At 40.5% G+C, this 24,134-nt stretch overlaps 1 long non-coding RNA gene across 2 annotated transcripts; it reads left to right on the plus strand.

Annotated features, from left to right (window-relative positions):
* Positions 1–368: 368 nt before the first annotated feature.
* On the plus strand, positions 369–24,103 carry LOC103278177 (uncharacterized). 2 transcript variants are annotated; one of them, XR_010004779.1, is made up of 3 exons: positions 369–732; positions 17,391–17,511; positions 22,356–24,103. It is a non-coding gene; the product is annotated as an uncharacterized LOC103278177 (long non-coding RNA). The 2 variants fall into 2 exon arrangements; XR_010004778.1 differs by lacking the exon at positions 22,356–24,103 and adding an exon at positions 18,157–21,135 and having other exon boundaries at positions 404–732.
* The last annotated feature ends 31 nt before the right edge of the window (positions 24,104–24,134 follow it).

Consider the following 24,134-nt stretch of genomic DNA (forward strand, 5'->3'; position numbering starts at 1 on the left):
GTGGGGGCACAAACACAGTGGGACACATGGGTATCCAAGGAGATCTGATCCCACTCTGGGCATTCCATGGGGAAGAGAAATTAGATAAAAGGCAAAAATAGGATTAAGATACACATGAGGGTCCCGTGGATAGGCTGAAACCCACGGAGGAGGGGAACGCACACAAGGGATTTGTGGATAATAAGGGAGACCTAGCTGGTTTCCATATCCACAAAGTTTGGGGTAGATACGGATTATGGGACCTGAGGTTTGGTGCAAGGAAAGGGATTATGGATGGGGAGCAGATGGGAAGAGAGAGAGAAAAGGTATAGATTTTCAGGTAAGCGAATGGCTGCAATTGAAGGGAATGATAAATGGGAGAAAGGAGGCAAAAAGGAGCTTGGGAGCCTGCTGGGACTCCCAGAGTGGCTGGGAGGTGGTGATGGAGTTTGGGGGTGTTTATGGGGGACCGCCTGGGGGACAGGGCTATGAATTGGCCCTTTCCCAGGGCCTCAGAGGGTCATATGGGGCCGTGGAGGGCCGTGGATCATGTGGCCCTGGCAGTTGTTGGAAGTGTGAAAGAATGCGGAAGCAAGTCAGAGAGAGGCAAGAACATGGCGGAAAGACAAAAAGTCAGAGATGATTTCATTTTTATCAGTGATTGAGGCAACCAAGGGATGGACAAGCTTCCTGGGTGTTGGTAGCCGCTGCAGGGCTCCTCCAGACCTGGGGATGTTTGCTGAATTCATAAAGGTAAAGGTAAAAAGCCATGTTAATCTGCAGAATGCTCTGCTTTTGTTTTAGGTTAATAAATTTAATAATTTAGACCGGGGTGGGGTCTCTTATGCTCGGTAACACCAGGATTCCTTAGGAGAGGATTGCAGCAGTTAAGGTGGAAAGAAATTCACATAACGTTTTAATACTGATATGATTAAGAAGTTGGGGGGGGGGGGGAGAGAGAGAAAGAAAAAGAGAGCAAAAGCAATACAAAAAAAGCAGATTTTCATAGTATACAACAATATAACTACTAGCCCGAAAAACTCACAACAGCCCAAATGAGAAAGTATTTTTTTATTTTTTTGAACACCAGGTTCAAGTTTTGCTTCATTTTATCTTCTTTTGAATCTAGACTGCTGTGTTGAGTGAATCTTGGCCAATAAGCACGTCTGTTTTCCTGTGCCTGTCACGATTTTAGACTGAAGCTGTTGATCATGTTGATTTATGCATTTCAATGTATGTAGGTGTGGCAGTGTGGGAAGTGTGCCCCAGTTTGAACAAAGGAGTCAGTGACAGAATAGGCCCAATGAAATTCAGATGTTGTTTTATCCACTTGAAAACACATCCACTTGAAGATTTTATCCACATGTTGATGAAATCCCTGCCATTTGGAGATGGGAAATTGTTGAATGGTGAATCATGTTTTAACTGTGTCGGACTCATGATGAAACCCCTCATAAATCAAAACCTAAAACATGTTTAGAAAACATAATCAGATCACAGTTCCACCTGTGACTCTGATATGTTTGACCTGTTTTAGAAAATTTATGTGCTCCTAATAAGAGGGAACAGCAACATCCAACCACATACTTCATGGGAGATCTTTGAACCTTTATTGATTCTTAAGTTGAAAGAGACCGCAAGAGTCACCCAGTCCAGTCCCATGCCATGCAGGAACACACAATCTAAGTGATGTGGCTGTACAGTTGGTTCTCTGTGTCCACAGATTCTGTATCCATGAATATCCATGAACATTCTCCCCACAAAAATCTAAACCACAAACCTTGATTTTGCTAATTTATATAAGGGATAGCATTCTACTACACCACTGTATATAAGGGGGCTTGGGCATCCATGGTTTTTGGTATCCATGGTAGGGATGAGTATCCTGGAGCCAAACTCTACCAGATACTGTGTGTCCACTGTACTCATATTTATGGCCGAAACCTGGAAATTTTCCATTTGCGTTGGGTGGGAAGTACAGATTTCCTGCTGTGATATAGAAAAAAAGTCTATTCTTTGAAAGAGAAAACTCAAAATCAAATTAAATTATAGAAGCCCATATAAATGTTGTCCTTTTGTACATAAACGAGTTCTGTGCCAGTGGTAGGGATCCTATGACTCTCCAATCTTCTTGGGTGAGAATCCCTTAGCCATGCTGTCTGGATATTTTGGAAATTGAAACCCAAAACATCTGGAGGGCAAAAGTTTTCCTGGACCTGTTCTCTGAGTGTACATGTATTTATGTATGTAGCTTGAAGCCACTTGTCAACTTACAAAGACCTCATGAATTTCACAGGGTTTCTTAGGTAAGGAATACTCAGAGGTGGTTTTGCCTGTTCTCTACTCTGAAATACGGCCTATAATTTCTGTTGTTCGTTGGTGGTCCCCCACCCAAGTACTAACCAGGGATGGTTCTGCTTAGCTTCCAAAGTTAGGATCTGCTGCCATTAGGGTACTTTCCATTAGTATCTTCATAAAACTGTACATCCTGGTGTTGTCTGTCCTCAGAGGTGGTTTTTCTTGTTCTTTCCTCTGAAATACACCTTACAGCATCTATTTATCAATGGTCTCCCACCCAAGAACTAACTAGGGCTGATCCTGCGTAGCTTCCAGGATTTGGTGCCTTTGGAATATTCAGGTCCATGCCTGTTTTGTATCATTTCATTATCTGAGCACATTCTCCCATATTTATTTGTCTAATCACATGTATATATTTTTGCATATGTTCCCAATATATGCAATGTTGCTGTACACATTCCTGTACAGCTTTAGAGCACACACAGTTCAGAGATGTAAATAACTGAGCAATATTTTAATAATGCTGCCTAATCATTGCTGCAGGGAATTTCCTTCCTAAATCATGTAGCTTCATTTGTACATAGCGCTTGCGACAGTTTTTTCTTAAATCAAAGAGTTTATCATTTAAATAAACTTTCCTCTATATGAGTCAATAACTAGGGAATATTTTATTACATTCATTCGCCGAAAGCCAGAACTCACATAATAGGTGTGGGGATTTCACAAACTTTGACCTGGATTTACCTTGCTGTTGCTGGGGTTGATCTTTTTTGGAGAGGGGTTGGGAAACTTTTGATCCTACAAATGTTTTATCTGACAATTCCCAGTGTATACAATGCTTTATACAACTGTCTTACAACTGATAATTAATTAGTTAATTTGGCACTTCCTTATCTTCAGGCTTACAATCTTAGAAGAAAAGGGGACAGTTTTTGAAAGGGGGATTAAGTTTAGCAGACAATAGCAGCTCTTCTTTCCTGCTGGAGGCCACAGCAATGGCAAGTTGGGATGGAGAGAGGAAATCCTCTTTTTTATTTCGTGTCAGATGCATTGCATAAATAAGTAAGTATAAAACTGATAAAATAAAGGGAGCACAAGCAGCTAAATAATTTTAGACCAAAAACAGGCAACAGGGACCTCATTGTCTGTAGCTTTAAACAGTTCTTCCTCTGTGCATGAGGCAGGGCATGGTGGGCAAGCATACAGACGCTGAGTTGTTTGCTCCACAATCGCACAAGGTGGAGGATTCTTCTAGGTTGTGCCATTTTGCCAGGTTGTCTTTTGATCTTCCCATTCCACTTCTGAGTCTGTTCAGGGACTTCCAAGTTGCCCATTCTTAGTTTGACCCTGGAGGAAGGACTTCATGGGGGACCATCCAATTGGAATTGCCTGATTTTGCTGCCCACAGCAATATTCATGCTGTTGGTGGAGAAACATTTAGATGAGTGGTGGTTCTCATGAAACTTTGTCTTGATTTAAGTCTATTGGGAGGAGGTTAATAGCCATACAGTGGGTGGCTTTCACAGTGTTCAACCTTAGTTCTCTTGCTATTGGCAGCAACTTCCCATCGCACATTGGGGGAGGAGCAATGCCAGCTAGCTTATAAAACCTATCAGCAGGTGTAGGTTTAAGACATCCTGTAATTATTCTTCATGTTTTCATTCAGTGCTATATTTATCTGCTTCACGTGGGCAGATTTATGCCAGGCGGGGCATCCTCATGATCTGCTGGGAGAAATTGCAAAATTATTGTATTCCAAGAAAGGGTGGAGATGAATTCTCATTGCATAATTACATCAGTTTGTGACTGCTTTAGCTGATGTGGCAGTTCCCTGTGAAATGCTGAGATTTATAGCCTAAGAAAGAATTTAGAACTATATCGTAATTTGGTTCCAAATACCTCATTAGACTTCAAACTCCAGAATCCCATAGCATTCAACTATGGGAGTTACAGTAGTATCAAACAGTTGTAATTGTAGGGTTTGGCTACCTTTTGAGACGTGGACCAGAAAGAAGGTCCTCATGGTCTATATACTAGAGACATGAGGCATCAATTACAAATTTAATTTTTATTCACTGTGTAGATAAAGATGGAGAACTTTGGTAGATTAAACTAACAAAATGCTTCGTATAACATCAGCAGTTACCCAAACGAAATAGTTTTCCTGGGAGAGACAACACAGAAGAAATATTATCCCAATTAAGTAGTACAGCAAAGTTGCTGCCTCCAAAGGTAGAGCTGGAGAGGAGACTGGAGACTTTTGTAGCACACACTAAATTCACATTTAAATCACTAGATGGGGCCAGAGCTAAAGTTAACTCTCCAGTTACACTTTCCCATTGCACCAGCTTATGTTTGATTTGCTCTTTCCTTATGTTGCTCTCTGCATGACATCCAATCATCTCTATTTGTCTTAAGTAAGCATGGTCAGTGTGCAACATAATTGGCAAGAAGACAGTGGGGGGCATTAAAATGAAATGTCTTAAGTGCTGTTTCAGAAAAACATACTCAACGCCTGAGAAGTTTCAGCCCGAAAGACATACAACAACCCAGTTTCAGACCTGTTGATAAATTAATGTTTTGAAAGGTTAAAAAACTCTCCCCTTAGAAATGCTATCTGCTAACAATTATCCCCAGCTGTGGGGAAAAACACCAGTGGTGTTGACAGTCCCTCACATATCTAGGAAGTATCCAAAATTATTGAATGATGGGCAGAAAATGCGGTGACCTACACATGTTTTTTCTCTGCAATTGTAATGTGCTTTCAAGGCCCCTTCCACACTGCCCTATATCCCAGGATCTGATCCCTGTTATCTCATTATCCCAGATTATTTGGCAGTGTAGACTCATATAATCCTGATCAAAACAGATAATTTGGGATTAGATCCTGGGATATAGTGCAGTGTAGATCCAACCTTAGTTCAATCCACAAATATTTACAAATGTCCTTTTTCTATGGTGGCCACTAACCAAAGCCATGCTAATACTGATGGAATTTGGGTCTAAAATATATACAGGTCACCAGCTGCCTCCAGCCCAGTTCTCTCCAGTTTTGCTGGACAACAACACTCATAATTACCAGCATTTTGATGATGAACATGGAGCAACTATCCACCTTTGCAGGCATGTAGTTACATTTTGGGGCATTCCTGGGGCAATTCAAACTCTGAAGCAGGGATGTGTAAATTGTGCCCATAGGCTGCATGCATCCCCACAATCCCATAGTTTTGCTGTTCCCAGGCACCCCAGTGAAAATGTAAGTTGGTTAGAGTCCTTTGTTGCTTTCTAAACTATGGTAACCCAAAAGTGTGCTTTCATGCTGTTTCCAACCTATGGCAACCCTTAAGTTTTCCTGGCAAGGTTTATTCAGAAGGAGTTTGCTTTTACTTTTGTCTGAGAGAGTGTGACTTGCCCAAGGCCACCCAATGGGATTTCATGGCTAAGCAGGGATTTGAATCCTGGTCTTCTGAGTCATACCGTGTTTCCCCGAAAATAAGACAGTGTCTTATATTAATTTTTGCTCCCAAAGATGCGCTAGGTCTTATTTTCAGGGGATGTCTTATTTTTCCTTGAAGAATTCACATTTATTGTTGAACAAAAAAATGAACATTTATTATATACTGTACAGTAGTTGTCATCACAAACCAGCATAACTAGACAAACTGTGAATCATATCAAGCATTTCTTGTTACTACCAGTATTTCCATGTACAACACTCTACGGTACATACATTTACCGATCCTGCATGCTCTGGTGTTCTGTTTGGCGGGCATGCTTTCAAACAAAAACTTTGCTAGGTCTTACTTTCGGGGGAGGCCTTATATTTAGCAATTCAGCAAAACCTCTACTAGGTCTTATTTTCTGGGGATGTCTTATTTTAGGGGAAACAGGGTAGTTCAATGTTCAAAGCACTATTATACCATGCTCACCTAAAGCTGCATAAAAGAGGGTTTTTTGGGAGGGGAGTTGCCATAGGTGAAGAGAAAAATTAACTCCAATGTATGATTTTTTAATTAGTGGTTCAGAGACATTCTGCATGCTGTTATATGATTGGTGTTAGCATCTGCACTGCATATTTATATTACTCAATAAGTGATTGTAAGCCACAAACAACTACAGAACAGTCACTTAAATACATGGGTGCAACATATAAATATGTTTTATTATGGATAATAACAGTATCAATAATAGCTACCAATGTGTGAAGTCCGCTTTATATCATTAATGGTTGTATTGAGTATATGCACATAAATGTCAGTATGGGCAGCTTTAATGCAGTTTGACACACCACTTTAATCACCATGCCTTAGAGCTATGGAATGATAGGATTTGCAGTTTGGTGAACTTCCAAAAGAGAAGGCTAAAGACCTTGTGAAACTATGAGTCTTAAAAGCCCATAGCATTGACACCTGGAATTTAAAGTTGTGTCAAACTGCATTAAGTGTAGATGCTGCACCTATGAGAACATGAAAGGTGCTTTACATCATGGGAACCTGAACAGCAAAACTAACACACACTGATAAAGAAGTCTACACATGGAGCAACCATATTATTATATGCAGAAGAAATAATAGGAAGTTCATGAAAAATGTAAATGATTGCAGTTCAAAATTAGCAATTTATCTTTTAAATGAGCTGATTAAGTAGTCAATCCCAATAACCATGCAAAACAAATATATGTAGCTGATACTGTACTTCTGCTTTAGTGCTTTTCAAGAGAGGAACAGTCCACAAGGTCATTCCATATTATTCTGTTTCCATACTTGCAAATGCAATGCATGCAACAATTTACCTCTGTAAGGTAGAATTTGTGAGCAGTGCATATCCTGCTTGTATTTCAACTGAACCTCACCAAGCTACATATCCAAGAATTCCATAGCATTTAGCCATAGCAGTTAAAGTCGTGTCAATCTGCATTAATTCTACAGAATAGATGCACCCCATGTTGTGAGGGAGGACCATCTGATATACTTGATCCACCAAAGACTTCTTATTTGATCACCTATCCCAGGTGTACCAAAGGGGTGCAAATGGTCCTTACTGAATACCCACCAGAAGCAGCATTCAGCATCACAATAGCTGATGCTGCAGGGTTTCTCTTCTCCAGTTGGCAAATTCTGGCTATTCTTCCTGTTTGTTCAGGACAGTAGGCAGTTATTAGAAGACTTTTGACTTGAAATATTAGGCATTGAAGATCATTTACACCTCTTTGGATGCTTATACAATACAGTCTTTCTCAACCTTCACCTAAAGATTAATGCAATATGAGAAATTCAGGAACTGAAGGGATATTTGGGGAAGAGAGAATCAACATGTGAGGAAGAGCCTCATTACCCCTCCCCAGTCTTTTTTCCTTGATTTGTTGTTGTTTGTTCATTCAGTTGCTTCTGACTTTTCGTGACCTCATGGACCAGCCCATGCCAGAGCTCCCTGTCAGCTGTGGCCACCTCCAGCTCCTTCAAGGTCAAGCCAGTCATTTCAAGGATACCATCCATCCATCTTGCCCTTGGTCGGCCCCTCTTCCTTTTTCCTTCCAATTTCCCCAGCATCATTATCTTCTCCAAGCTTTCCTGTCTTCTCATTATGTGGCCGAAGTACTTCATCTTTGCCTCTAATATCTTTCCCTCCAGTGAGCAGTCGGGCATTATTTCCTGGAGTATGGACTGGTTGGATCGTCTTGCGGTCCAAGGCACTCTCAGAATTTTCCTCTGACACCAGTTCAAAAGCGTCTATATTCCTTCGTTCAGCCTTGATTTAGGATGACTCAAATTTGCTTCAGGACTGTTGACAATCTGTATAATTGGAATGCTCTTTATATAGTAACCAGTTCTGGATTTTCTCCTTGAACCCATTCACACCATATCGTTAAAGCACCATGAATCCAGTTTAACTATGGAAATTAAGTTTGTGTGTAAATGTGCCTTCAAACTTCCTGTTGACTTTATGGTGACTCTGTGAATTTCATAGGATGTTCTTAGGCAAGGAGTCCTCAGAAGTGGTTTCACCAGTTTTTTCCTCTGAATTAAAGCCTGATTGGCTGGTAGTCTCCCATCCAAGTACTAACCAGAGCTGATCCTGCTTAGCTTCTAATGTCAGATGAGATTTGGTGCTTTAGGATATTTAGGCCATTTACAGTTTAGGGAATGGGGTTAAGAATTCTCAGCCAGGGAGTTCTAGTGCTTCATCAAACTACAAATCCTAGAATTGTTTAGGATGCAGCTATAGCAGTTAAGATGGAATCATTGTGCTATACTTATTCTTTGAAAGTGTCCTGTGTGATTTCTTTATAAGTATCACACAGATACTTATAAAGAGACAAAATGCTGGAAACCACTTGGTTGGTGGCTTAATTGAGAATGTGGAAAGATATGGGTGGGTGGTTCTGATGTGTTGCTTCATTCTCAGGAGCTGCCTTTGGGAAGAGAAAGAACAGGATGTACTGGAGTCTACCAGGGATTAGAATGTTCTCTGTATGATTTCTATGCCCTCACGAGTGACTCAATGGCCAGCATCTTCCAGTTATGCTGGAGGACTTAGAGACTTCTAGAAGGACACCTTTGTAGGACACTCTAGATCCTCCAATGGTCCTGTGCCACTAAACTCATCAAGTGTGGAGAGCTGACGGTATTGCTATTGTTGTTTATTTTGAGGACATTTCCATCTTATAGCAAACCTAAGGCCAACATATCATGAGGTTTTCTGGGACTAAGAGTGTGTGTTTGCCCATAGTCACTCAAAGTATTTTCCTGGCCAAGTGGATAGTTGAGCCTTCATCTCCGAAGTCATAGCTCAACACTTAAACTACTACACCAAACTGGCACCAAAGACATTAGACATTTCTGATTATTAGATCAGTCACCCCCCCCTCCTTTTCACCAAAATGTATTTCTTTTCATTCTACCTTTTTCATTTGTTTGATGTGACCCACTGCAATATACTGCTTTTTGATTTAGAGTGGTTTATAAGTCCAATAAATAAATGTGTACTTCCTTTTTGGTATTTATAAAGCTGATCAGAATGAAACAACTGTGTTTTTAAGTTTGCTGCATTCAGAGAAATAGGAGGAGAGTTCAGATACACAGAGCTTGGAAGAAATGAAATAGGAGGGTATGTTTAGGAGGAAAATCACTGGGAGGAGGAACCTTGGTAATCCTGCACCTAGATTATTATTTTGTATTATCGCAACAACTGCTCCACTTCAGTGTTGTCCCCTTGTTCCCTTAAAAGAAGCCAAGCAGACAACAGCTCCTCTCACCAATGTTGTATCCTGATATAGCCAAGAGTTTTGTTTGATGTCTGCATCATTAACATTCCTTTACCCTAGGAATTTATATAACTTGTCCACTTGCTGGCACATGTCCATGTCAGAATTAGGCAAAGACTTTCACATTAACTATTACTGCCAGTTGCACAGAAAACAGCTGCACCTCCAGAAGGAAACATGCCATCTCTACTTCACCAGATTGGTTTTAAAAGTTATTAAAGAGAATCCTAAGCATCCTTTCTTGGGAGTTAGCACTACTGAACACTGTGAACTCACTTCAGATCAAACAAGTTTCATAAGACTGAGCTGCAAATGATGGTTTACAAACTGACGGAGTAACTGGAGCAGGCATGGGTAAACTTCGGCCCTCCAGGTGTTTTGGACTTCAACTCCCACAATCCTCATAGCCTAATGGCTGTTAGGAATTGTGGGAGTTGGGGTCCAAAACACTTGGAGGATTGAAGTTTGCCCATGCCTGAACTAGGGCTTGATCTACATTGCCATATAATCCAGATTATCAAATCAGGAAATCCAAATTATCTGCTTTGAAGTGGATGATATGAATCTACACTGCCATATAAACCAATTCAAATCAGATAATCTGTATTTTATATGGCACTGCAAATGGAGTCTGGTAATGCCTTGGAGGAGGTCAGGTTAGAATTGCATCTGGATTAACACTCAAGAAGCTACAGAGAAGGATCCATCCAATCTCACCCACAATGTTTTCCCAACATAACCTAAGAGTTTTGACAAAATTAGTTTCCACTGAGCTCAGTCTTTCCACTTGGCTCCTTTGTTGTTCTTATTTTCTTACTTCAAGAGATACATCTCATTGAGGAAATTTCAGAATATTGAAATCTGGGTTAGCATCCATCCTTCCAGATGTTTAAGATATTTTTTAAAAAATCTAAATCCGAGGCCTTGCATGTTTTAAGCATAACATTTATTCCAAACCAAGGTATGGTTTCTAGTTTGGCAATTCAAATAAGGTAAAGGTAAAGGTTTTCCCCTGACGTTAAGTCCAGTCGTGACCAACTCTGGGGGTTGGTGCTCATCTCCATTTCTAAGCCGAAGAGCCGGCATTGTCCGTAGACACCCCAAAAGTAATGTGGCCAGCATGACTGCATGGAGCGCCGTTACCTTCCCACCGGAGCGGTACCTATTGATCTACTTACATTTGCATGTTTTCAAACTGCTAGGTTGGCAGGAGCTGGGGCTAACAGCGGGCGCTCATTCCGCGCCCAGGATTTGAACCTGGGACCTTTTGGTCCACAAGTTCAGCAGCTCAGCGCTTTAACACACTGTGCCACCCGGGGCAATAAGGTTAATTTATATGGCAAAACCACGCATTTTGTGAACTTTTCTGGTAATTCTTGGTCCAGTTTGCTCCCACCAATGTTGCTTGACTATGCACAGATGATTTAAAAATTCCAGAACCTTTGATATCTTTGGTACAGATGTGATTGATGTCTCTCATTGTGTTATTTATGTCAGGAAAGTTAGTAGTCCACCAAGGCTGCCATAGGATATGTTTCAAATTATTGAACCAAATGGCTGGAATGGGATTGTGGTTTGAAACTTGGATGGGATATGATTCAAATCATCATAAAAAAGATCTCTTATATTACAGTAGAGTCTCACTTATCCAACCTTCTGGATTATCCAACGCATTTTTGTAGTCAATGTTTTCAATACATCGTGGTATTTTGGTGCTAAATTCGTAAATACAGAAATTACTACATAGCATTACTGCGTATTGAACTACTTTTTCTGTCAAATTTGTTGTATAACATGATGTTTTGGTGCTTAATTTGTAAAATCATAACCTAATTTGATGTTTAATAGGCTTTTCCTTAATCCCTCCTTATTATCCAACATATTCGCTTATCCAACATTTTGCCGGCCCGTTTATGTTGGATAAGTAGACTCTACTGTAGTTGGGAACTTCCAGGGAATGCTGGATGGTCCACGTCCAAAGTGTGATGCCAATGCGATGAAGAGGACCAAGAGGTAATCCTAGGAGAGATTCTATGGGTTTGGAAGAAAGGCATTTCAGGAACTCTTGTGGAGGTTGGGATATTATTTTAATAAAACCCACAATTTAAAGGCAGTTCCTTTTGACAGCTGGCCAAATGCCGGCAAGTTAACAAAGTGGTGTTATTCAAAGTGGTGGTCCATGCATGAATTCCCTGAGTCCTTAGCTGCCCTGACAAGCTTCCAAGAAAGAGAGAAAGAATTTTAGCAAATAGACACAAATATGGTATCATTCCCATGGCAGTCTGGTAAAAATACTGTCATTTCTACATATCTGTTAACCTAGGAAGATCGAGAAGAAAACTATGTTCCATTCGGCACAGCAATCTAGGAACTACACGTTATGATGGTGCACTTAAAAATGCAACCCAAACAAACTTCTCCCTGATCACTAGTTCAGACCAGACATCAAAGCAGCACAATATACAGGCAAGATCCAAGAACATAGAAGTCATCATCATTATTGTAATGCTGTATTTTCCCAGCAGATGCAGAGGCAGATTACATTGCCAAAACAAAGAGGGCCCATCAGGGCTGATGAGTGGCAATGGAAGCTAGTAAAAAATAAAAGGATCTGGCACTCCAGAAAAAGACCTGGGGCTTGACTATGTTGTGTTGTGTATGTTTATTGTCTTTGGGGAAGAACAGCTCAAACTTCTTTTTTTCTTGATCTAAAGCACAGTTTCTCAGACTGTGCTCTTCCAGGTGTTTTGGAATCAGGTCTCATGATTCCTAACAGCTGGTACCCAATGAAATGGGTTCAGATTATAGTGGGTCCACTATATTTGTGGATTTTGTACCTGCAAATTCAACCCAGCACAAAGCAAAACAACCCTAAAAAATGCACAGTTGTCCGCAGACATGCTTGAGGGGGAAAAAGAAATGGAGTGACCAGCAGTCTATGCAAGCCATTCTAGGGCCTCCCAGAAGATGCAATAAAAATGCAATCATCTCACCACTATTTAGTAATATGAGACTCAATTGTATGACACTTTTTTTATATCTATGTTGTGTTCTAACTAATTTACTGTAGATACAAAAAGAAAAGGGCCTTTGAGATCGCTTAATTCATAGGTCTCAAACACAGGCATGAGCTCCAGTTAGGGTTTTATGAAAATGTGAAATACCTCTTGTTTTTTTAAGAGCACAGTAGAAGTGAGAACTTCGGTAAGTGATGCTGTTATACAACCAGGTAACAAGAAACACTTTGTGAAAATTTCTTTCCTATTGTTAACTACTGACAAGTTAACTCTGACTAAAAAGCAAACCCATGAATAGAGATCTCCAAGTCACCCCATCATCAACAACTCTGCAGCCCACATAGTCCTTAAACGCATGGGAGGCATATCCAATTTTCATGCTGGCAACCCTATTTCCAGTTCACTGTCTGGTTTAGAGAAAGGCCTGAAATGTCTTGTCAAAGGCTTTCATGGCTGGAATAACTGGGTTGCTGTGAGTTTTCCGGGCCGTATGGCCATGTTCCAGAAGCATTCTCTCCTGAGCTTTCATCCACATCTATGGCAGGCATCCTGAGAGGTCGTGAGGTATGTTGGAAACTAGGTCAGTGGGGTTTATATATCTGTGGAATGTCCAGGGTGGGAGAAAGAACTCTTGTCAATTTGAGGCAAGTGTGAATGTTGCAATTAATCACCTTGATCAGCATTGAATAGCCTTGCAGCTTCAAAACTTGGCTGTTTCTTGCCTGGGGGAATCCTTTGTTGGGAGGTGATAAGCTGGCCCTGATCATTTGTTGTCAGGATTTCCCGTTTTTTTAGTGTTGTTCTGTATTTACTGTCTTCGTTTTAGAAGTTTTTAAAACGCTGATAGCCAGATTTTGTTCATTTTCATGGTTTCCTCCTTTCTGTTGAAATTGTCCACATGTTTATGGATTTCAATGGATTCTTCTGTGTAGTCTGACATGGTAGTTGTTAAAGTGGTCTACCTAGACTGGTTGGGGTGAATTTAAATTTCTGAAAAATGTTATAAGGGCTAGAAAGGACTGTGTGCAGCCCCAGATTTATACCTGTGATTTCAAAAATTTCTTATTGCATTGCCCTGTGTATCAGTAATTTCTCCTTTTATTATTTTCCATCGTTTTGGGAGAGAGAATATGACATTGCTAAAAGAATGACATAACATGTAAATGTTTATCTCAAAATGCCTCTAAAAACCAATTTTATATTAACCTTTAAGACTAGAAATGTTATTGTTTATAACAATAAAATAGCTTCATTCTTGCTTATGATTGCATAGCTGGAAGTACCCAAGGCACTGGAATTTCAGGGCCAAGATCCAAGACTGGGAAAAACCTTTGGTTGATGACACAAAGGATGGGCCTCGATGATGTCTTTAAGCATGATACATTAATCAGTGTCAACCGCAGTTGCTCAAAGCAAGTGATTCAGATTACATACACCAAGTAGAACAAAAGAGAAAGTATTTCTATGGCTGCAAATTATGTTTTTCAAGATTTATGCTGAACACCAAAAAAAGAAAACCCACACCTTTCTCAGCAATGTTGTGAACATCTATGCAAAGTCTGCTTTTAAAAAATGATTTTCCAAGAAGTGCATTGAATGGAAAACAATTTATGATAGACACTTCCAAACAGCTTGTAACAGGAGAGGGAGCACAAAGAGGTAAAAGAGATGTAGGTAGATGACAGAGAGACAGACAGCTAACTACTTTACAAGATGATGCTCTACCCTTGAGATTCCTCCCTTTCCACTGAACACTAGAGGAAAGAGTCTCCAATTCTGACGCTCAGGGCCAGGCTTTGAGATCCTAGGATCCTATTCCTACTTTTTTACAACCAGCAACTATCGTGTCTGAGTAAAAACAGTCCTCTAAGTTCTAGAGGAGAGGCATGAAATCCGCTTTTCCCAATATGTCACCTGAAGCAAAGATTTCACCATACTTTATTGGGAAGCAAGTCCAGAAGTTACATGTCTTAAGAAAGGACTGAATGATCAACCCCAATTCCTGGCATCTCATCCGGAGATAGCTGGGAAAGATCATGTGGTGGAAAACCTTGAGGGACCTTTACCGGTCAATATTGAATGAGAGGGACAATGGCATGGTGTAGCAGTTTGAGTGCTGACCGATGACTCCGGAGATCACGGTTCAAAATCCACTCAGCCATACAAACCAACTGGATGACCATGGGCAAGTCAGACTCTCTCAGCCTCAAGGGAGGCAAAGAACAAGGGAACAAGGGAAACCCCTTGATAGGTTTGCCTAAAGTTTGCCATATGTCAAAAAAGACTTGAAAGGTATATACACAACAACAAGGTGCCTTTCTATGCCTGTATCAGATGCCAAGAATTTGAAGAGCACTCGTAGTAGCTGGTATTTCTCTTTTCTGTACAAGTAAGCTGCACATACTTGCAGAAAACTCCTTCACACAAAAATACCCTATGCTCCAAGTTGAGGATTGAGTTGGGAGCTTGCTAATCACTCTGCGAATGATGCTTGCATCTTCTCCTCTTTTTCTCCATTCTGCCTGGAATGAAATATCAAGGAAAAGTTGCTGCTGTTTCTAGTGGTTTTCTGAGCTTGCTTGCCTGCCAACCTGAGTAGGCAAGCAGGAATGGCAGAAGGGAGCCAGTCACAACTAATTCTCACCTTTGGGAAGTGATATGGATGTTCAGTCCAACCTGCTGCCCAGAGATAAAAGGCCGTCAACTGATGAAGTGTGAACAAACACTGAGAGGAATGGGGAGAAGGAATTAGGGTTGCCTACTGAAGAAATCTCCTATGCTTTTCAAATGTTGTCAAAGAGGGGATCTCAGCAGGTGTTGAATAATTAAAAGTACAGAAACCTCCTTGAGTTTTCAATCTGGCAACCCTAGCCAGAAGATGGGGTCCCAAAAGTTGCCAGAGCATCAGAGCCACTGGTGCCAACACTGAAGGCAAGAGTCTGTCTCCCCTTATCAATTTTGTTTTCTACAAAACGCCGCGATCTTCTTCTAAGAAGTCTCTGGTTCCGATAACTAATCTCTTGAAATAACTTAATGATCATGTTTCTCTGCCTCCCAATTGCATTGTGGTTTCATAAAGGGTGGTGCCTTTCCTGTACAAACTGGTTTGCACAGCGGTGACTTTGCTGCACCTTTATCTGAAGGGAGAACCTGGTTAGAGAGATTGTACTAAGGTCTATTCTACACAACAGACTGAGTCATTTAGAAACTTTCCTCCCAGTCGTCTCAAAGTTCAACTATCTGTGTTTGAGAAAATGAAAATGCAAACACAATTAAGTTTCAGGCAGCTGACTGAAGGGGCTAATGCAGCTGGGTTCAGCCCTGATTCTACTGGAATGCAGGCCTAAGTAAGCAATCTTGTTATAAACACAGCCTTAATGAGAGAGGGCCTCTTCTTTACCTTGTGAACCTATTTTTTTCATAGCTATTAAGAGACGAGGGGATATACTATAAGGTTACTTTAAAACACTAGTCCCATAATAACTGTCAAACTTGAACTACACATGGAATAACTCTATGAACCCTCATAGTTAAAGCAGAAAACCTTATGCAAGCTTATAGTGTATAAAAGAAATTATACAGGTTGATTATGAACTTTTGTAGCTTTAAGCAGCTGGCTAGACGATTTGTTCATTAGGATTTTCTAAATATAGGTTGGGTATTCCTTATTTAAAATGCTTGGGACTAGGTGTGTTTGGGATTTGGGATATTGGACTATCTGTTTTTGCATATAAATACATAATGAGATTCCTTGGAGATGGGACCCAAGTCTAAATATGACATTTCTGTTTTACATATGCCTTATATACATAAACTGAATGTGATTTTATACACAATATTTACAGGCTGATTTGACAAATGCAGTCCTCATTAACTGTCTTTGCCAAATCAGGGAAGCTTTGATTGTCCTTTTCCTGCATGACAAAAGGTTGAACTGGATGGGCCTTGTGGTCTCTTCCAACTGTATGGTTTTATGGTTAGTCGTCCCACTTTTTCAGCCTCTTTTAAACTGTCCCAGTTTCTCTCCTCTTTCCACTTCCACCACCATTTGTCCTTGGTTTACTTCAGTTTACTGCAAGTTGAGTTCAGTGTGCAGACATTTTGCATTCAACTAACTCACCGGGGGAAAGGAGAGGGCAGGTAGAAATCTGCCCTTCCCCGTAGGCTCAGGCAAAAGCAAACTGCTGCAGCCTCTGCTAGCTTCTTCCTCATTAATTTGTGTTTGCCATTCTAACCACACTCTGATGTTGCTACACATCTACCGGCTTTCATCTGTGAAATGTTGGAGTGTAGAAGGCAATGGTTCCCAACCTTTCTGCCCCGCATAGCCTACCCTGTGTCTTACAAGACAATGGTGTTTAGGAGTGGCGTTACGGGGGAAGGAAGAGGACATTGATAATAAGGGAATGTAAAGCAAAGAGATATCCAAACTATTGTGCAATGCCCATGCAATGAAATTGCATTTTTAAAACTTTGAAATGTATCATAATATCTCAATTTATTCTCAATAATGACCAAGCATCCTTTGCTAGAGGAGGCATGAAATTCAACTTGGCAAATTCCTGTTCAGAATATGATTTCTAGTTTTCTTATTTAGATTTTACTTTTTATTTCTTGTTTTTAAATTTTATTCAATTTTTATTTATTTTATTTTCCTGGAGCAGCCGCGGAGCCCTTAGGAAGTTCCCTTAGGAGTCCATGGAGCACAGGTTGGGAACTACTGGTATAGAGATCTAAGCTATAATGCCCTGGATCTAAGCTATAATGCCCTGACTGTAGGGTGCACATTCTTCCCCAAATGCTAAATATGTTCCAACTTTGCCTTATTTCAGCACATTGTTGAAAACTGGATGTTTGCTGAAGTATTTGGAGGCTGAGTGAGAACATGGCTGGACTCCTCATCTGTCATTTTGCTAACAGTGACATACTTTAACACTGTTAAAGTGTTTTAAGGTGAGTTCCTTGGTTGTATCCTGTTGTTTCAGTCTCAGAGAAAACCCGTGGCAAACCCCGCTGAACAAACTGATCAAGAAAAATCTCATGGTAGGTTGCCATAAGTCAGACATAACTTGAAGGCATAATAAGAACTTCGCTCCAGAGAGCTGCAGATAGAAATAATTAGAAGAGGATAACATCTATCCTCACAATAACAGGTAAAGGTAAAGATTTTCCCCTGACATTAAGTCTAGTCATGTCTGACTCCGGGGGTTGTTGCTCATCTCAATTTCTAAGCCGAAGAGCCAGCATTGTCCATAGATGTCTCCAAGGTGATGCGGCCAGTATGACTGCATGGAATGCTGTTACCCTCCCACTGGAGCGGTACGTATTGATCTACTCACATTTGCATGTTTTCAAACTGCTAGATTGGCAGAAGCTGGGGCTAATAGCAGGAGCTCACCCCTCTCCCCGGATTCAACCTGCCAAGTTCAGCAACTCAGCAGTTAACCCACTGCGCCATTGGGGGCTCCCCCTCACAATAATACTTTGGGTTAATTAGAACAAGAGTTTAGGCAGGCCCAATATCACACAATAACTAGGGATCTGAGCCAAGATATTCCTAGTCTGACACTAATACAATTCTCTCTTTGCTGCCTCCAGATGCTTTGGATTACAACCTCTACCATCCCTAGAGTAATGAAGATTTTATTCCAACTCAACTGGAGAGCACAACTCTCGCTGCAGCTTGCACAGCAGGTTAAAACCACCAGCTATAGAAGACCTGCCGACTGGAAGGTTGGCAGTTCAAGTCACGGGCTGGGTGAGCTCCTGCCATCATCTTAGCTTCTGCCTACCTAGCAGTTCAAAAACAGTAATGTGAGTAGATAAATAGGTACCTCTGCTTTGGCGTGGAGGTAAAAGGTGGCCTCGAAAAAACATGTTGGTGGAAGGCATCCATGGACAACAAGCTCCTCGGCATGGAAGAATGGAACAATAGCATTTCCCCATGGCCGTGTCAAACACAGCCTCCAGATGCCAGGAAAAAGAGGGAAGCCTTGCCTCTGTTTATGTTACTGTCTGTCTTTGTCAATTGTATAATGGCATTGAATGTTTGCCATATATGTACATGTAATCCGCCCTGAGTCCCCTCGGGGAGATAGGACAGAATATAAATAAAGTATGTTATAATAATAATAATAATAATAATAATAATAATAATAATAATAATAATAATAATAATATTGATAGACTTTCCACATGATACAGCAAGCATAACAGTGAAATATTCACACATAACAGTAAAATATTGGTAGCTCTATTTCTAAAATTCCAGCAACAGGTCTGCTTTCCTTTAAACAGTTCATGCTTGTCCCTTATCACATTACACTGTTATATTACTATATTTGTTCCACTCTAAATGCCATAACAACATTCTGTGGAATTCTGGGGTTTGTAAATGAGTTGAAGCCCAAGAACTCTCTGGTTGAGAGTTGGAAATACTCTCTAAACTGCAAATCCCAGGATTCCATAAAATGTTGCTATAGTAGTTCAAGTGGAATATAATGCTATACGAGTGTCGCATGATAAGGTCTGCAGGTGTACCTATTTCTGTTTCATCGTCTGTGCTACTTTTATGCTAGTTCTTTCGTTTTCTTCTATTCATTCCATATTATAGGAAGTTAATAAAAATAAAAGCTGAGAGGACAATCATGCCTAAAGGGATGCCAATAATTCCTGTGCTGGTATTCACTGAACTGATTCTTTATGCAGATGTTTCGTTGCTTCGTTCTGACCCTTTGACATTCAGATTTGCACATTCCAGTTTTTACAGAACATGGCACGCAAGAAGAAATGCAATGGAGCATATCCAAGCATACAACAGCCTATGTGAATGTTACTTTTTTGGACAATAACTCCAATAATCTCCTTGCCAGATTGGCTGCTGGATGCAATTTACCAACTGGTCCAATTGGTAAAGCCATTGTTCCTTTTGCACACCCCACTTGATTCTTATTTAGCAGGCTGAGAACCAACTACCTCCATCTCAAGAGCCAAGTTAGTTTCTAATTCTGAACTAATAACCTTTCCTGCAGATACTTTCGACAGAGCCTCCCATCAGCAATGACCATTGTTCATATTAGTTGGGGCTGATAGTGGTTGTAGTCCAGACACCACTATAAGTGATAGGGCAGTCATACTGAAGCCCCTTTTACACTGCCACGTAAAATCCAGATTATCTGCTTTGAACTGGATTAAATGGCAGTGTAAAAGGGGACTGGCTTAAGGTTTGGGAGTTTGGTCCAACCTCAGTTCAGCACCTGATGGATAATTCTAATTTAAATTTCCCTTTGAATTGGGCCACACACACCATAAAGAGCAAAATTAGTTCAATGAGTGTAAACTACTTTTGAACTTTGAACACAGCTTGAAACAATTAAAGTAAACTGAGAACTAAGGGAGAAAACTCAGTGGAGGAGAGAGAAACCAGAATATTATAAAAGCAACTCAAAATTGGGGACAGCAGAGGATTAATCTGCTAAATTGGAACAGTTCGAAGGTATGAAAGGGTGACCATCAGAATCATCAATGTACACTTACAACGGAACTTAATAAATCCAATGAATCCACTGTATCTGGCAGAAATGGGTCAAAGTGTGGCTATTTTGTGAACGGCTGGGCAGATCAAGGAGAAACATCTGGCCTTCTGGCTGGCCTTGTACAGCTGCCAAAACAAGCTTAGCATAAACGTGGTGCCCTCATTCCTCAGTAAGATTGCACTGATTGATTGCAATCCAATCCATATTGTGACAACCTGAAATGCTCCCACTACTTCCACAGGTACGGGTGCTGGAAACACTGGAAAGCCTCCCCCCCCCTTTTTTTTTTTTCCTTGGTGACTGCCCCTAGGTTCTGGAATTCCCTTCCATGGCAGAAGAGACCCTTTTAATTATTTTAGAGGCTTTTAGAACTGAAGGGTTTTAAGGGAAGCTTTTTAGGGACATATTTTGTTTTAAATAGGGCAGCGTTAAAAACTGCTTTTATATCCTTTGTAAGTGTTTCAGCATGATTAATGATTTGATTCTAGTTTAACGTTGTCTTTTTGTATGTTTTGATCAATACTATCAATCACTTTAATTTATCAACTGCCTTGAGTCTTTGTGGAAAAGATGAAGTAGAAATAAGTACAATGACAATACTAACACTTTGGCCTGGAAGCAAGTTCTGTTGACGAAAGTGGAGAAAATCTGCATAGTCATATTTAATACTGCAATGTAATAACCCTGAATCCAGGGAGAGGGCAGGTGCTAGGATTTTCCTTCTCATTTTGCCCAAATGTATAAATGGAAAGAGAAGATTTAAACATGTAACTGACAAGGGTTGTGATTAACTAAAGTCGTACTGTCGAAGGCTTTCATGGCTGGAATCACTGGGTTGCTGTGAGTTTTCTGGGCTGTATGGCCATGTTCCATGTTCCAGAAGCATTCTCTCCTTATGTTTCACCCACATCTATGGCGAAAAAAATTTCGGGCGGGGTTTTGAAAATTTCGGGGGGTGGGGAGTTGACCCCCTGACCCACCCGCGCCGCGGGTTCAGACCTGTCAATATCTGCTTGAGATATCTGCTTGGTTAACCAGTTAAAATTCATGAGTAAACCAGGTTTTTTTTTTAACCTGAAAAAATTTCGGGGGGGGGGGGGGGTTGAACCCCTACCCCCCCCCCCCCCCCTCGCTACAGGCCTGTTCAGAGATTCTCCAAAACATAAAATGTATTTCAAGCATTTCTACTGCAGGAGAATGGCTGAGCTAATATTTAAGGCAGGGATCTTCAAACTTTTCAAAAGAGGGCCAGTTCATGGTCCTTCCGACTGTGGAGCCAGACTATAGTTTTAAAAAACCAAATTGCCATGGACACGGCACATATGTGCAAAAAAAGAAAAAGACGAAGAGAGAATAATACAATATTTAAAAATAAGAGAAATTTCAACCAGCATAAATTTGTCAGTATTTCAATGGGAAGTGTGGGCCTACTTTTGGCTGATGAGCTCGTCAAGTTAATTAGGATGGTATTGTGTTCAAGTCATTTCAGACTTAGGGTGGGGGCTGGGTAAATGACTCTGTAGGGCTGCATCTGGCCTACAGACCTTAGCTTGTGGGCCCTTGGATTAAGGCAGTAATTTCCAACCTGTGGGCCTCAGCCCAACTGTGGACCACGAGAACAAAAATCCAGTCCACAAACCACCTTCCTCTTTATTTATATTATTTTATTTCTGCTCCTTTCCGCAGAGCTGACAATTGCATTAGATAGACCACATCAGCTCTAGATTATTAATTATAGTTTACTGTGAGCGAGCAGATGGTGACTACTGGATGGCATATGTTCTGTATCAGAAAGTAGAGCAGATGTGGTTTATTGAATGCAATTTTCTGAATCAGCACCCCAGGTGACCAAACTGAATCTAAGGTTGACTCCGTAACTCTTTTGGTACTAATGTTGGAGAGTGGTCCCTGGTCAAAGTGGGGCCCTGTTCAAGTGGGCCCTGGTCATAGTGGGTCATGGTTCCAAAAAAAAAGGTTGGGAACCACTGGTTTAAAATATTGCTTGGTCATGAAATTTACCCTTGAGCCATCACTACCTCTCAGAAAACTACCTTACATTGGTTTTCTTGTATTCTGTTATTTGCACTGATCACTCGTGTACTGAACCCCTCTCTGACTTCTTAAACTCATAGAGCTCATCCCCATTCCTTCCAATCCCTTGGTGATGTCATCTCAATGTGCCCCTGTGACCATTATGAGTATTAAATTGAACGAATACTCTAGTTTTTCTTCAAAACTCACCCAGTACATTTCCTTCCTTAGGCCTTCACCACCCACTGAGCCAAGCCAGTCTGCCTATGGATTATACCCCTCCCTTGTTTCTTGCATTCTACCACCTGCAATTCATTCACCCTGCCTTATCTTGTTCCTGATTAAAGCATATGTTCAGACATTTCCAAATAAAAATCTACTGTCTACTGCACGGTTTATTTTTCACTTGTTATCTGTTGTCAAGTCAACTTTGACTTATGACTAATCTATGAATGAGACCTCCAAATCATCTTGTCATCAAAAGCTCTGCTTAGGTTATGAAGACCTGGAACCTGGCTGACTTGACTGAATCTATCCATCTGGAGTATGGTCTTTTTCTTTTCCCATGGCTTGTCAAGCATTTTGGTCATAAAGTTTGGTCATTTTGGCTTCTAGGGACAGTTTAGGCTTGATTTGCTATAAGGCACATTTGTCCTAGAGAAGGAAACACACAGAATTATACTTTCCTTGCCCAATTTGAGATTTGTTTGGGAATGGGGAAGAAAGGATAGAAAAATAGTGAGTAACCAGCCACTAAGCAAGCAAGCAAGCAAAATCATCTCACCATTTCCTGAGTCAGAAAATGTTGGGTATAAACATAAGAAGAAAAGAAACCAAGGAGGGACTCTGTCTCTGCAGTAACAGGAATCTACCAAAAAGAAAAAAGAAAGATGCCACAAGTAGTACATTTTATTTTGACAATCAAAAAGCCAGCATCTATCCCCTTTCCTGGAACAATTTTGGATATAAAAATATATTTTAAAAAAATCTCAATTCAGTATAAGTACATAATGAACAATTCAAAAAATATGATGTTCTGACAACCCCTTCCCTAAAAAGCTGTTAGCAGTCACGAACCAGAAACATCTCTATTTGGAATGCTTCCCAGAAGAAAATACATTTTATGGGAAGGCGAACTCATAAAATATTTGACAACACATCTATATAAAAAACAATGAACAAATCATTTATGTCTACTATATAATCTTTATGCCATACATATAAGGTCTTGTTTGGACATAGCTGTATCTTGGCTTAAAACACTGTGATATCAACTGGTCTTGATACCCCACACATCTTTCCAACTTTTTTTCATTTTTGAAGCATTTTGATTCATCCCAAAAAATTTAATTTGCCTCTTCTGGGAAAACTGGGACATTATGGATATTATGTCTGCAACAAGCCTAGGTCTTAAAACACGATCTAATTAGATGTTAACAACCTGTCTTCATCTGATCCAAAAAAAATGACAAGATAATTCCCTACTTTAGATGCTATGAGAAACTATGGCTAACTGAAGACAGTGGTGCATATGGATGAGGAAAGTAAGGATGTGTCGCACACAAAATTAATTCATGTTCCCACTCAGTAAACTTTAAAAAATAGTTTCCTTCACTGGCTTCATTAGTTTGATATTACTTGAGCTTGTGCCCTGATCTCTTTCCCACTTCTTCCAACATGACTGTGAGAACTTTCCAAATAAAAAAGACTGAGCAGGAAATGCTGTGTCATGAGCGTCGAAAAATAGCAGTAGGTGGTAAGCAACTGTCCAATGTATTCACAGTGTCATGTGTCAGAACCAACCAGCTGCCAAATGGAAAAAAAATCATGGGTGTGAATTTGGAGCAACCAATTCAGGATTTTCGGAGAACAAGAACCTTATCTACACTGGCTGCTTAATCCATGGTCAGGCTGCAGCAGTAATACTCTGGATTGGCCCCAGAGGTGTCCGCACACTCCTATGACCATAGTTGCCAAATAGCCACAGCGGCCAGGGTCCTAGCCATCTCC

This window comes from Anolis carolinensis, chromosome 3 (genome assembly GCF_035594765.1).
Source record: "Anolis carolinensis isolate JA03-04 chromosome 3, rAnoCar3.1.pri, whole genome shotgun sequence".
In the NCBI taxonomy this organism is placed as follows: Eukaryota; Metazoa; Chordata; class Lepidosauria; order Squamata; family Dactyloidae; genus Anolis; species Anolis carolinensis.